The sequence below is a fragment of the Desmodus rotundus genome, chromosome 4 (assembly GCF_022682495.2).
Source record: "Desmodus rotundus isolate HL8 chromosome 4, HLdesRot8A.1, whole genome shotgun sequence".
In the NCBI taxonomy this organism is placed as follows: Eukaryota; Metazoa; Chordata; class Mammalia; order Chiroptera; family Phyllostomidae; genus Desmodus; species Desmodus rotundus.
The window spans coordinates 88700817-88716596 of NC_071390.1; the positions used below are offsets into that span (position 1 = coordinate 88700817).

The 15780-nt window shown below is 37.6% G+C and overlaps 1 protein-coding gene and 2 pseudogenes across 1 annotated transcript in view; 2 read left to right on the forward strand and 1 right to left on the reverse strand.

Moving 5' to 3' along the window:
- The window catches only part of GRID2 (glutamate ionotropic receptor delta type subunit 2), a 1366498-nt gene that overhangs the window by 1331042 nt on the left and 19676 nt on the right, over positions 1–15780 (forward strand). The gene's annotated exons all lie outside the window — the stretch shown is intronic.
- LOC112317755 (large ribosomal subunit protein eL43-like) lies at positions 1949–2227 on the forward strand (annotated as a pseudogene).
- LOC112317752 (tubulin alpha-1A chain-like) lies at positions 6254–7609 on the reverse strand (annotated as a pseudogene).

Consider the following 15780-nt stretch of genomic DNA (forward strand, 5'->3'; position numbering starts at 1 on the left):
AGAAAAATGTCTAAAAGCACTAAATTATTGCAGGAATCTCAACCAAGATTTTGTTTAAAGGCGTGTACAGAAGATAGAAAGCTTACTTCCCTCACAATGCCCTATGTTTTTTTTCTTCATTTGTATTGTTTAAATTCCTCAGAATAGCTTCAGTGTGTGCCAAGTGATCCATTCGTCATTTCACAAGGTCTGGCATGATGTGGAGCCTAACAGAAACAAGGGGACAAGGCAAGGAGGGGCGCTGAATTACTTTTCTTGTTTTGTTGTGGGGTTTTTCCATGTTAAAGAAGACCCAAAAGAAAACATAGATCATTGCAATAAACATTTCGTATTTTCATATTTCATTGTAGTAGTTACAATTTTTGCCAAGTAATGACTATGGGTATAGCTATAGTCACATTTGGCCTCAACTCAAAGTATTGCCTTTATCCCAGTGATTGTCCTTATTTGATTATGTAGGTTAGGTCCATTAGATGGGGGCCGGAATGCCTATCTTTCATTCTTCCTTCAGGGTGTGTGTGAGTGTGTGTGTGTGTGTGTGAAGCGGGGTCATGGAGAGAGAGTTAGGTGAGATTTTAAAAACCATTACAGTTTTGTTTTATTTTGTTACTTTAAATTTGCTCTTAGGTGTTGTTAAAATGTACTAGTTTTCTGACACAAGAGCTTTTAGAAGGTGGACTGAATTATGAGACATCAAAGTTGCAAAATATAAGGGAACTGATCTTTTACAAAATGAGGCATGGACGAGGAAGTAGGGAGAAGTGTGTTTTGGATGATTTTTCAAGGGGAAAATAAAAGTTTAGTGACTGACTAGAAAACAATCACAGTGAATATTTATGCTTCATACAGTTGGCCTGTCAGTCATCTGTCTTTCTTTTTCAATCTTGGAATCAGGTGTACAGGAAAGAACAGTACTGGCACTGAGCTTCCGCCAACGATGAAGGGAACAGAGGGGCAAACTCCAGCACTATTCCACCATGGCCATGCTTCTAGGCACACCCTTCTTTCTGCTGAAATGTTTATGCCCCCTTTCTTTCTGCCTCAATAACTTAAAGCCCCCATTCAAATAGCCACCTCCTTTGTAATATTTTCTTTGATCACTTTGACCAAGTGACCTCACCATTCTTCCACAGCACTAAGTAATGATTCTTTAATGAACCTCCACAGTGCTCTCCATGTGCAGGTTTTTCATTCTCCCTCACCCTGCCAAAAATAAGATAAACCAAAAACAACACTCTTTGGCTGTATGATCTTACACAAATCACTCCACTTCCCAGTTCCTGAGTTTCTAAGTATATAAAAATAGAGATTAACTTAGTAACAACCTCATAGGCATGGTTTCAAGAATTATATAAGTGAATCACTGTAAAGAAAATAATGCAGGTAAAGAGATGGGTGCTCAATAAATATGAGAAATGATTAGCAATTATTTCTGCCTAATGCCACCTGTGAGCACATATTATGTAGTTTCCCTCCCTTAGCTTTGCCTTTCATTCAGCGTATTGATTGAATGCATCCTATGTGCAAACTGCTGTGGTAAGTACTGCAGAGGACACAGAGATCCCTAAGATGCCATTACCTGACCTAAGGAGCCTGCAGTCCTTTGGAAGAGGTAAAACAAATCACTTTAGTGAAGGAACAAAACAGTCATTAGAAAATTGTAAGCATTCTTCTGGAGAGAATCCAAAGAATAAGTATATCTATGGTTCCACCAAACTGGTCTGATTTTTAGAATTCCCTGGAGAAGGTGATGCTTAAAAATATAGATTTCCATATATCACCAAGAACTAGGAAGTCAGTGTCTGGTTTGTAGCCAAGAAAATGCAAGTGATTTTGATGATCCTACACATGGGTAATCTGTAGAATATTCACATATCATTACAAATAAAGGCTTTCTGTTAAAAGTTAACTCTTTGTGCTCTTGGGGTCCAACCTCCTTTGTGGAAAAATGGCTAAACGCACCAAGAAAGTCGGAATTGTCGGTAAATATGGCACCTGTTATGGCGCCTCCCTCAGGAAAATGGTGAAGAAAATTGAGATCAGCCAGCACGCCAAGTTCACTTGCTCCTTCTCTTGCAAAACCAAGATGAAGAGGTGAGCCATTGGGACCTGGTACTGTGACTCCTGCATGAAAACAGTCACTGGTGGTGCCTGGACCCACCACCCCACTTCTGCCCTCACAGTGAAGTCGGCCATCAGAAGACTGAAGGAATTGAAAGACCAATAGAAGCTCCACAATTTGAAACATTACTTGTCAATAATAAAGGGGTTAATTTATGTAACAAACAAAAGTTAACTCTTTGTGAGAGTTAGGATGGAAAGAAGAGAGGGAGATGTCACGTAGATGAGGAAGTTTCTACCCCATGGTTTAATCTGCTCAATAAAATAGAAAGCAAGATCTTCTGCTAAGAATGAGACAGGTAGAAGTGCAGTTCAAGGTCTGAGAAATGTGGACAGGGTTGCAAGAGTTGCTACAGGATGTGTCATAGGAATAACTAGAGGAAGATTAACCTCTAGGATCCATTATGCTGCAATATTTCTATCTGGAATTCCCAAGTCACATTTATGCCTGAGCCTGGGTCGTTCTCAAGTCCCCAGAAGCTCATACAAGTGGAAATGCACTGACATTGTCAGTAAAGGTAAATTTTTAATATTGCTGACAACAAGATCAAGTATTGTGAATTCCCAGTTATCTGTTGACAACCTTTTTTCCTCTGCCCAGTATAAAATTTAAACTTTGATCTCAAGAAACGTCTAGGGGTCAGATTCTCATAAATAACAACAACAAAAATCTAAGCATTGAGCTCTTTGTTGACTTCTTCTGTGGCTGACTTCTAAATATATGAACTCTCCTAGGGTGAGAATAAGACTTCATTATTAAACCTATGTTGGTGTTGCTTTTCATGTATTTTTTTCTTTTTGGTGATTGAACTATTTTATTCCTCTCATTTTTCCACATCAAATCCTCACTGTTGTAATGGGTCTCCCACAGTCCCAGGCAGTTATGGGTGTTTGGGGGAAGTGCTCCTATGGCATTATTGATTGCAGCCTTCCCGGGAAGGACAATAATTTACTGCATTGCTTCCTGTGCAGCTGTGAACTTGCTGTACAGTGACAGGGCCTTCAGTGGCCTCCTCAGTCTCAACTTGACAAGACTTCTAGAGAGTGAGCTAGTTGTATTGAAATAAAGTGTCCTCATCCCCAACAGTATTCTGTCCCTCAAACTAAACCCAGGTCAATGAAAGGTTAGTGAAAACATGGTTAAGAACTTAGTAAATGATGACACTGAAATTGAGGCTGTCCCTGCTGTCTTCACAAGCCTCTGACCCTTGGCTTGGCTTCCTGAAAGTTTCATGCTATCATCCTCACTACCTCCCTGTTCTCCTAGGTTTTTCTCGGCTGCGGGCTTCCTCACCCACAACCTCACTGCTTCACAGGCTAATATTCTATTGATTTTTCTTGGCTAAACTATAAAAATGGACCTTTGACCTCAGACAGCACTGTGGTTTTGGAATTAGCCATTGTCTGTATCAGTATTTAGTTTTGCAAAGAGTAATTGGAAGCCTATTGCAAATAGACTATAGGATGTCATTATAGATACACCATATTAGTCTTCATAATGATTAGAATAATAGCTATGTGGTATTGAGAGCTTAATATATGTTAGAGATCATGCTGAGATCTTTGCATATACAGTACAATTTAAGTCTGTTGTTACTTCCTTCTATGGATTAGAAAATCTGAAGCTCAGAGGGATCATATTACTTTGCAGATACACATTTAAGAAGTAATGAAACAAGGATTCCACTGAAGTTAGTCTAACTCGAGTACTCATTCTCTTAACTGCTATACTTTCTTTTCCAAAAATCTCAGTCTTTAAATGACATCCCCTTTTTCACATTTCCTAAATGTTTTTCTGTATCTCACTATCATTCTTTGATTTCTCCTTGATCACCATTTATCATGTCTATGCCTTCCATCTACCTGCATATTTGCAAAGTTTCGAGAGTAGAATCCCTATCATCCATTTTTTTTTTGCCCACTAACACACCTGGTATATTGGAGTTATGCCTTTTGGCCTTATGCAGCCTCTGTGTTCTGTATGGCTCATATCCTGATTTATCACAAGTGAAAGTGATAAGACTGACAGGGGGCAGGAGAAGATGACGGGAGGGAAACTGGATAGTCACCATTGATTCTCAGAGGGCTGCTGGGTCTTGGCCCTGCCATCAATTATTAGATACAATCTCCCTGGATATTGTTTGCCATACTTCCTTTCTGCATGCCTATAGGCAGCTTTTTCCCAGAACTGAAAGAAAACAAAATCCAAATGTTATAAATTATTTTAAAAATTCAGAAACATAGGAACTCTGCCCAATGGTCTCAGGCTATGATTAGTGACATTAAGCAATAACATCCTCTTTCCTCTTTCCTCTTTCTTCCACCCTCTACCTGAGATGTTCACCCTTCTACCAGCTAATCTTGTTCATGCATCTCAAACCAGTTCTTACATATGAAAGATCCAGGGAGATCTCCAGAGTTCTGTGGGCCAACACTGAGACCTATTGAGAGGGAACTTGGTGTTTAATGTCACAAGGAATCCAGGAAGAATTCTTATATTTTAATTTCTCCTGATTTGTGTTGCAGGTTACACCTTACTGTAATAACTAGATAAAACCATAAGTCCTTTTTTTTCATTATGTAGGAAAATCACTTCAAAGGACATCCACTGTAGTCTCACAGAGTGTACCCTCTCCTAGAAAGTAAGCCAACAAGGGGAACGATCTCTACCACGTGGATCTGTTCCTCGCATTACCCAAGCTGCTAAGCTAGTGTGCCCACTCATTGTATGTGGGATGCTGTTGCTTACAGTGATCTATAGTGATCTATGTTTTACCCCAGTGACCCTTTATCAGATGATTTTACCCTTTTTACTCAACTAGAAACAAATAGAGTATAGTATCCAGTATTCTTACCACCATATACAAGGTAAAATTCTTCACAACTTACCAATATTCTGAACAATTTAGTTACTAAAAAATATAATAGGCTATTCAAGCATGGATAAATAGCACTCCCACAATTATTCATCAAAGCTTTTACAAATATTTCAGATCCCCCCTTAGGTAGGTTGCTTTCATTTCTAGTTTAAGATTTGGAACAGATTTGAAAGGCTGAGTATGTCATGTTTGGGGTAAAGCAGAGAAATAGCAGTCTTTGCAAATGCCTCCCTTTCATACATACATGTATATGGTATTACCAGACTTGTTTGTGAATGAAGAAACCAGCCACACAGTCATTCTGACAATTGTTTTCAGGACTAAATGACACTCAATTTTTATCAAGCCTCTTCTCAGAGTTATTGAAGCCTCCCATAATATCATCAAGTAAGGAAACATTGCCGTGCACATAGCTCTTGCTATTTTCCCTGGAAACAGCAAGGGCAGCTCTCACCAGCTTGCACCGGAACTATGGTAGTCAACACCTCTTTCACAACAGCAGCATGTGCATGCCATTTCATTTTGCCTGGACACATGGATACATGGAAAAATAAGATTATTCCCTTTATAGCTATTTGTAATTTTTTTCTTGTAACAGCTGAAAACTTCAGTAAAGCAGTTAGTCCTGCTGCTTGAAGAAAATAGACACATTATCTGAGGTAATATATAAGTCTCATTAAGAAGATGGAATAGACTAATTCCCAGTATATCTCCCATGCGTAGGAAAACTAAATTGTGAAGTAGAGCAGTAGCACATCAATTATCCTTTCTGCATGGAATTAGATGAGTCTCACTGCTACTTTATACCACATTATGTAATTTTTTATAAATAACCATTTATATCAGAGTACCTCAGCCTGCTGCCTCATAAAAAAAAAGACAACTAATATTTCTATTCCCAGTAAGACTTATTCCTGAAATTATTGAAGGAATCCAGGTAGTCTATCTAAAATTTGTGTTACTATGTATTAACATACACCCAAAGAGTAGATGTAAGTATTACCCTAAAAACAAATGTTATACTTCTGACATTACATTTTTTTTTCATTTAAGACAGGGAATACTTTATTCAAACCCATCAGAGGAATGGACTGGTTGGTCTGTAACAAAGTGTGTTTTCAAGCACAGGCCAGTAATCGTTTATGAGGATACACTGCCACATACAAATTAACTGATCAGACCACAACTTTGCAATGTTTAAGACAGAATAAGCTTCCTTGTAAAAGCAGCACCATTGTGACATTTTAACTTTATTATCCCACTCCTCCTTCCTCACCCTCTCCTGAAACAGAATCCACACCAACCTCCTCATAACCCTTCTCTAGGGCAGCCATGTCCTCACGGGCCTCCAAAACTCTCCTTCCTCCATGCCGTCACCCACATACCAGTGGACAAAGGCACGGGTGCTGTCCATCAGGTCAAACTTGTAGTCCAGGCGAGCCCAGGCCTCAGCAATAGCTGTGGTGTTGCTCGGCATGCACACAGCTCGCTGTTCTTTGGCCAGGTCCCCACCAGGTGCCACAGTGGGAGGCTGGTAATTAACAGTGACTTTGAAGCCTGTGGGGCACCAGTCCACAAACTGGATGGCACACTTGGTCTTGATGGTGGCAATGGCAGCATTGACAACTTTGGGGACCACGTCATCATGGTACAGCAGGCAGCAAGCCATGTATTTACTGTGGCAAGGGTCATACTTCACCATCTGGTTTACTGGCCCAAAGCACGCTTTGATGATCTCTGCTACAGAAAGCTGTTCTGGTAGGCTTTCTCAGCAGAGACGACGGGGGCGTATGTGGCCAGAGAGACATGGATGCAGGGATAGGTCACCAGGTTGGTCTGGAATTCGGTAAGATCAACATTCAGGCTCCATCAAACCTGAGGGAAGCAGTGATGGAAGACACAATTTGACCTATCAACCTATTCAGGTTAGTGTAGATTGGGCGCTCAGTATCAAGGTTTCTACAACAGATGTCGTAGATGGCCTCCTTGTCAACCATGAAGGCACAGAGTGCTCCAGGGTGGTGTGGGTGGTGAGGATGGAGCTGTAGGGCTCCACTACAGCTCTGGAAACATGGGGTTGACTAGGGGGTGGGTGGTAAATGGAAAACTGCAGCTTGGACTTTTTGCCATAATTGACAGAGAGACGCTCCATCAGCAGGGAGATGAGCCCAGAACCAGTTCCATCACCAAAGCTGGGGAAAACCAGGAAGCCCTGAAGACCTGTGCACTGCTCAGCCAGTTTCCGAATTCAGTCCAGGTCGAAGTCAATGATCTCCTTGCCAATGGTGTAGTGTCCACGGGCATAGTTATTGGCAGTATCTTCCTTGCCTGTGGTCAGCTGCTCAGGGTGGAAAAAGTGGTGGCAGGTGCCAGTGCAAACTTCATCCATGACTGTGGGTTCCAGGTCTGTAAACAATGCCCTCGGCACATGCTTGCCAGCACGTGTCTCACTGAAGAGGGTTGAAGGAGTCATCTCCCCCACCAATGGTCTTGTCACTTGGTATCCGGCCAACAGGCTGTCTGCCATGTTCCAGGCAGTAGAAATCCCAGCAGTCATTGTCAATCTGGACACCAGCTCAGCCAACGTGGATGGAGATGCACTCACGCATCATTGCTGCTTTGCAGCTGCCAACGGATGTAGGAGAGGAACAAGACAAGTTGTTGCTTCTTTTGGGGCAACTCTTAGGCAGTCGATGTAAGAGAAACTTCTGACATTACATTTTTAATGAAGACTGGCTCCTACCACCTGAAGTAAAGACAACTAATACATTCAAAATAAAGGTTTTGGAGGTTTGGTGTGAAGTCATGATTTCTGTTTAAGTAGTTACTCAGGTTTGTAATATCAGGTTAGCATATATGAAGTGCTTAAAAACAATTTCATTTCTTAAGTAGTTTAAATATCTCCCCCACACTCTTGTTTACACAATTTTTATTAGAAAATGTTTTTCATATGGCTATGATGTCCCAAATACAGAAATTTAATATCACAGGAGTTAAATCAATGGAGGTTTATAAATGAAGACTTTGCTTATTAAAGTAAATGATAGAGGGCTTGTTTTAAATGTGGACTGTGTAATAAAAGCAAGATAGTGGCAATATAAATGCTTTGCAAATTATAAAGTGATATTTTTAAAAAGAAAGATATATGTATTGTAGTTTTTAAAAGAATCTTAAACATTTATTTTTATCGAATTTATTGGGGTTGCATTGGTTAATAAAATTAGATTTCCAGTGTATAATTCTATTAATATATCACCTATATAATGTATCATGTGTTCAGCACCCAAAGTCTAGCGTCCTTCTGTCACCTTTGACCCACCTTTACTCCCTACTGCCTCCCTCCACCGGCCCTTTCCCTCTGGTAATCACCATACCATTGTCTGTGTCTATGAGGGGGTTTTTTTCTTTTTCTTTTTTTTTTTTTTTTGCTTAATCCCTTCACCTTTTTCACCCAATACCCAAACCCCCTCCTCTCTGACAGCTGTCAGTCTGTTCTCTACTATGAGTCTGTTTCTATTTTGTTTGCTAATTTATTTTGTTCATTGGATTCCACATATAAGCAAAATCACACAGTATTTTTCTTTCTCTGACTGGCTCACTTCAGTTAGCATAATACCATCTATGTCCATCCATGCTGTTGCAAAAGGTATGATTTCCTTCTTTTTATGGCCAAGTAGTATTCCATTGTGTAAACATACCACAGCTTTTTTAGCCACCCATCTACTAATGGGAACTTAGACTGCTTCCAAATCTTGGCTCTTGTAAATAATGCTTCAATAAACATAGGGGTGCATATATTCTTTTAAATCAATGTTTTGGGTTTCCTTGGATATATTCCCAGAAGTGGAATTGCTGGAAAATAAGGAAGTTCAATTATTAATTTTCTGGGTTGTTTTTTTTTTCCTTGAGGAAACTCCATATTGTTTCCACAGTGGCTGCACCAGTCCACATTCCCACCAACAGAGCATGAGGGTTTCCCTTTCTCCATGTCCTTGCCAACACTTGTTATTTTTTGATTTATTGATGATAGCCATTGACAGGTATGAGGTGACATCTCATGGTGATTTTAACTCCCATTTATCTGATGATTAGTGATGTTGAGCATCTTTATGATCTATTGGCTACCTTTGTACGTCCTCTTTGGAGAATTATCTATTTAGATCCTTTGCCCATTTTTAATTGGATTGCTTGTTTTTTTGGTATTGAGTTGTTTTTGTTCTTTATTAATTTTGAATATGAACCCCTTATCAGATGTAGAATTGAAAAATATGTTCTCTTGTTTAGTGGCTTGTCTTTTCATTTTGTTGATAGTTTCTTTTGCTGAGCAAAAACTTTTTAGTTTTCTGCAGTACCATTTGTCTATTTTTTTTCTTTCATTTCCCTTGCCCTAGGATTTTTATGGCTTCAAGTCGTACATATATGTCTTTGATCCATATAGAGTTTTATCTTGTGTATGGTGTAAGGAAGTGGTCTAGTTTAATTTTTTGCATGTAACTGACCAATTTTCCCCACACCATTTATTGAATAGACTATCTTTACCCCATTGTATGTTCTTGCTTCTTTTGTCAAATATTAATTGACATAAGGTGTAGATTTATTTCTGGTCTCTCCATTCTGTTCCATTGATCTATATGTCTGTTTTTATGCCAGTACAATGCAGTTTTGATATCAGGTAGCGTGATTCCTCCAACTCTGTTCTTCTTTCTCAGGATTGCTGAGGTTATTCAGTGTCCTTTGTGGTTCCATATAAATTTTTAGAATATTTGTTCTAAATCTGTGACATACACCATTGGCATTTTGATTGGAATTATACAGAATCTACAGATTGCTTTGAGTAGTAGGAACATTTTAATGTGTTAATTCTTCCTATCCAGGCTTCCACTAATTTGTATATTCCTCAATTTCTTTCTTTAGTGTCATAATTTTTTGAATACAGGTCTTTTACCTCCTTGGTAAGATTTATTCCTAGATACCTTATTTTTTTTGTTGCAATTGTAAATGGTATTGTTTTATTAGTTTAAACTTCTGACAAATTATTACTGGTGTATAAAAATTCCACTGATATCTAAATATTAATTTTGTATGCTTCTATTTTACTGAATTCATTTATCAGTTCTAGTAGTTTATTGGTGGAGTCTTTAGGGTTTTCTGTAGATAGTATCATGTCATCTGTAGATAATGACAGTTTTAGTTCTTCCTTTACAATTTGAATGCCTTATATTTCTTCTTCCTGTCTGATTGTTGTAGCTATGACTTCCAGTATTATGTTGAATAAGAGTAGTGAAAGTGGACATCTCTGTCTTGTTCCTGAGAAACACTTTTAGTTTTTGCCCATTGAGTATGATGCTGGCAGTGGGTTTGTCATATATGTTGAGTTATGTTTCCTCTTTTTTTAAATTGTTTTAAAATTATAATTGACATACCATATTATATTAGTTTCAGATGTACAACATAGTGATTAGACATTTATATATCTTACAAAAGTGATCACCACAATAAGTCTAGTACCCATCTGACACCATACATAATTCCAATATTATTGACTATATTCCCTGTTATTCTTTTTTTAATCAATTACAATTGTATGCCTTTTCTCCCAACAACCCCCACCCAACCCACCTCCCTCCCTTGCTTCCACCCTCCCCCTTGATTCTGTCCATGTGTCCTTTATAGTAGTTCCTGTAATACCCTCTCCTCACTGTCCCCTCCCCACTCCCCCCTGACCATTGTTAGATTGTTCTTAACTTCAATGACTCTGGTTATATTTTGTTTCCTTTTTTCTTTTGCTGATTATGTTCCAGTTAAAGGTGAGATCATATGGTATTTGACCCTCACCACCTGGCTTATTTCACTTAGCATAATGCTCTCCAGTTCCATCCATGCCATTGCAAAGGATATAAGCTCCTTCTTTCTCTCTGCTGCATAGAATTCCATTGTGTAAATGTACCATAGTTTTTGAATCCACTCATTTGCTGATGGGCACTTAGGTTGCTTGTAGTACTTGGCTATTGTAAATTGTGCTACTATGAACACTGGGGTGCATAGGTTCTTTTGGATTGGTGTTTCAGGGTTCTTAGGGTATAATCCCAGCAGCGGAATTGCTGGGTCAAAGGGCAGTTCCATTTTTAGTTTACTGAGGAAATTCCATACTGTTTTCCACAGTGGCCTCACCAGTCTGCATTCCCACCAACAGTGCACTAGGGTTCCCTTTTCTCTTCATCCTCCCCAACATTTGTTTGTTGATTAATGTTCTTTACTAAAAAAAAAAATTGAAACACTTTTCTATCAGAGTTGGAATAATGCTCATCATAATACAAAACACCTAAAAAGTTAGAATATAAATTTTAAATCCTTTAGACTTTCTATCTATAAACTATGGGTAAAACATAGTGAACTTATTGTCCTAAAATTGTACTATTTTCAAAAATCTAACTTTTAACTGAGATTGTAATTACACTGAATTTACCTAAAGCTTTAATACAAATGTGCCCTGAGTTTTTTAAAAGCATAGATCAATATATGTCCTCTAATTTAGATCTAATTTGCATCGTAAAAGAATCCTCATTATTAAAGTAACTACAACTATAACAGCTCTTAGCATAAGGGATTCCTTCTATATATTTAAATTGTTATTCAACTTATAAAACATTCAGTGTTTATGCAAGTGGTCATGAGACTGTTTATTCAGAAGTTTCCTTCTTGTGTCTCTCCTAACACTGTGCTAAAGATACCTATCACAACCTTTATCCTTTTACACACAGCTCACACTTCAATGTCCTACTTATCTTAAGGTTTAGTTGTCAAACTCAAATATATCAAAATATTCATAAAATGTGTATAATGTACTAAGCAAAATAAGTTTGACTTTGTGGCCCTTTTTCATAAATGCATTTGAAAGCTCTGCATAAGAAAATTTTGTATTACCTGCATAGCGACTATAAACAGAGATGATCACTGCCAGTTTCTCACTGCAGAATGAAAGAATTTTTCCCCTTTAACTTATAACCCAAATATCAAACTGAGCTTGAGGACGAAGCTGACATTTTAAAAGATCACCAAAAGTGTTCTCTTTCCAATTGCAATTATGCCCTCTATCTCAGTGGGAGCCATTGCTGGGGTCTTTTCAGCTCTCCAGCATCTTTCTGGCTTGCTTTCATTATCCTGATTATCTATTCATTTGCCGCCCAGCACTCATTTTATGAAAGATCATGTCTGCCACTTATATAATGAGTGCTTGACTTTTACTGCCAGCATAAACACATAAAATATATAATAATTAAAGTTCACTAGTCACCAAAGTCTTGAGATCCGTCATGTTGCTAATTTGATTTTTCAAGCAATTGCTTCTCTGTGAACAAGACTGATTTTGCCCCCTTAAGCAGTGCAAGACTTGTGGAAGGAGATGACTCAAACTGAGAGAGATCAATTTGATTGGACATCATTTATTTCAACTTTAAAGTTCATCTTCAGCCAAATAACCTCTATAAAGTATCATGCTTCTAAGAACCAACAAAAAATATTATCAGTATTTGAACATAAAACTTGTTTAAAGTGCTAAAGATTAAATAATGTAGTTTTCAAAATAGTTGTGTTGGTTAATAAATATTGTACCTTCTGTGGGCTATTTCTTGAACTCTAAGGAAAAAATTCAGTGGGATAACTATGGAAGCCTGCACAACACAGATTAAAATTCTACAATGTTTACTCACATTAAGTTAGGACTTCCTTATTTTGAACACACTGCCATGTGTGTGTGTGTGCATATATGTATGTATTTACCCATGTAGTAGATTTTATTTACCGTATTCTGTGTTGCTTTCTTTTATAGTCAAATTTATTGGGGTGACATTGATTAACAAAATTATATAGGTTTTAAGTGTACAATTCTATGATACATCATCTGTATATTGCATTGCGTGTTCACCACCCAAAGTCAAATCTCCTTCTGTCACCACATATTTCACCCCCTTTACTACCTCCCCTTCGCCCCCATTCCCCTCTGGTAACCACCATATCATTGTCTGCCTTCTTTTGATAAAACTGACAAGGTCTCCTAAGTGCCTCACGATAATGAATTCATCTGATGTTTAATAGCAAAGAGATTAATGGACTCATGAGATATTCATGTGGCTCTCTGGGGACATCAGGATGTGTTACATGAAGTGTAGTGTTTGTAAACGGATACAATGGAATGTGTGTAATCCAAGGAACTGGACTAGTCAAATCCTCAGCTAATACTGTAGCAGGAAATGAAGAGACAGCTTCCATTTATACTGGTTTTCTTTAGGGATAATAAAGATCTTGGCATATTTTTTTTAAAAGCACAAAAGCCAGAAGACCTGGATTTGAGAACTGGCTCGATCATTTACCAGCCTTGTGGATTTGGGAAATTTTCTTTATCTCTTATGCTCAACCTTCTCAGTTTTAAAATGAAAATTTAATAACATCAGCCTTCATAAAACCTTTCACAAGAATAAGGAGTAAGGGGAGGGAACAATCAATCAATCAACCAATATAATTCCTCCCTCACAAAGTTATTATAAGAAGCAAATGAAATGATATGCAGTGTTTTTGATGGTGCTTCATAAACTTTACAGTATTATGCAGGCATTTATTATTGTTATTCCTTTGGAAAATAGTCATCTGGATAAAGTTTACAGTTCATTTCCCACACACAGAAAAATGGTTGCCTTAGGAAGACATTACTTACTATATAAGGACACGGGCACTGTTTTCTTAATATGAAAACCAGATCTGACCAATTAAAGATGTGATTAAATTATCTTTTTCAAATTTGAAATTGAGATACCAGGTTTGAAGCAATACAGGAAGCTTCTCTTTTTCCGCGGGTCTCTGACATGCAACAGTCTTCAGTGACTGAACTTACAAATCAAATTCAGCCCTCCCGATTTGACCCTGTCATAGGGAGCTGTGCAGGTTGCCGCACCTCGCTGGGTAGAAAATAAAGATGACATCATCTCCCATTTCCTGCCAGTACTAACATGCTGTCATTCTCATTACTCGTCTATAGTAAGTTTTTACCAACCCTAAAAATCTTCTAATTAGTTTACATACTTCTGGCCACACATAATTAAAAACCATTTTATATCTTTTGATTAAAAGAGATGCCACCTTTTCTGCCTCTGTTGACTGTCTTGCCCATTCTTCGTATATCATAATCACTTCCCTGGAATTTTTTTAGTAGTATAGTATCTGTTCATATCTTTTTGATTTCAAGATAAAGCTTCCATTGCCTAGAAAATGATTCAGCAAATATAGTACAGGCCTCAGACAATGAATACTACCTAACCTTGAAGAATTAAGGCAGTCAATCTTGCAACATGGGCAGCCCCAAGCTCAAAAGTCTATGTTCAGATGTATATTCCAGATAATCAGAAAACCAGGGCAATCCCCAATTCACATGAATGATTATGCTGCCATTATGAGTATATAGGGTATACATAAAGTTCTTTCCCAACATGGTCAGTTACAAAACCAATATAATGACTCTGTACACATGTAAAGGCATGCATATTAATAACAGGCATTCCTACATATTAGTTATTATATATGCATAGTCAAAAGCACTGGAATAAGAGTCAAAATCTCTAGTTTTTTTAATTAAATAAATTTGACATGTAACATTGTATAAGTTTAAGGTGTACAGCCTGTTAATTTGACACATTTACATTGTAATATGATTGCCAATGTACAAATATTTATCACATTAATACAGTATTATTGTTTATATTCATTACAGTGTATGGTAGATCTCCATGGTTTGTTCACTACTCGTTACCAGTTTGTACCTTTAAATATCATCACTCTTATTCCCCAACCCCACCCCCTGGTAATCACCATTTTATTCTCTGTTTTTTACGGGGTTAAGTTTTTTAGTTCCAGAAATAAGTGATATAATACAGTATTTGTCTTTCTCCATCAGACTTATTCCTCTTAGCATAACATCCTCAACTTTTATCCTTGTCACAAATGGAAGGCCATTCTCCTTTCTCACGGTTGAATAGTATTTCACTGTGTGTATGTACCACATACCTCTTTTATCCATTCATCCACTGATGGGATTTGGATTGTTTCCGTATCTTGGCTATTGTAAATAATTCTGCAATAAACATGGAAGCATATGTATTCCATGGAAATCCTATATTCATTTCCTTTGAGTATATAACCAGAACTGGAATTGCTGAATCATATGGTAGATCTTTTTTTTATTTTTTGGTTGGGGGGAACCTCCAAATTGTTCTCCATAGTTGTTGGACCAATTAACATTCTCAGGAACAATGTATAAGTGTTTCCTTTTTACCATATCTTCAACAACACCTGTCTTGAGGATAACCATTCTAAGAGACATGAGCTGATGTCTCATTGTGGTTTTGATTTTCATTTCCTTGATGATTAGTTATATTGAGTGCCTTTACATGTACCTGTTGGCCATTTTTATGTCCTCTTTGGAAAAATGTCTATTTAGTTCTTCTGCCCTTTATATATTTTAAATATATACCCTTGTCCAATGGTTAATATATTTTAAATATATAAGCCCTTGTCCAATGTATGGTTTGCAATAATTTTCTACCACTCTGTAGTTTGTCTTTTCATTTTATTAACTGGTTTTATTTCTGTGTGAAAGCTTTTATGTTAGATGTAGTCCCATTTATTGATTTTTGCTTTTGTTGTTTGTACTTGTAGCGTCACGTTCAAAACGATCATTGCTAAGACCAATATTGATGGGCTTCTTCCCTGTGTTTTTTTCTAGGAGTTTTAT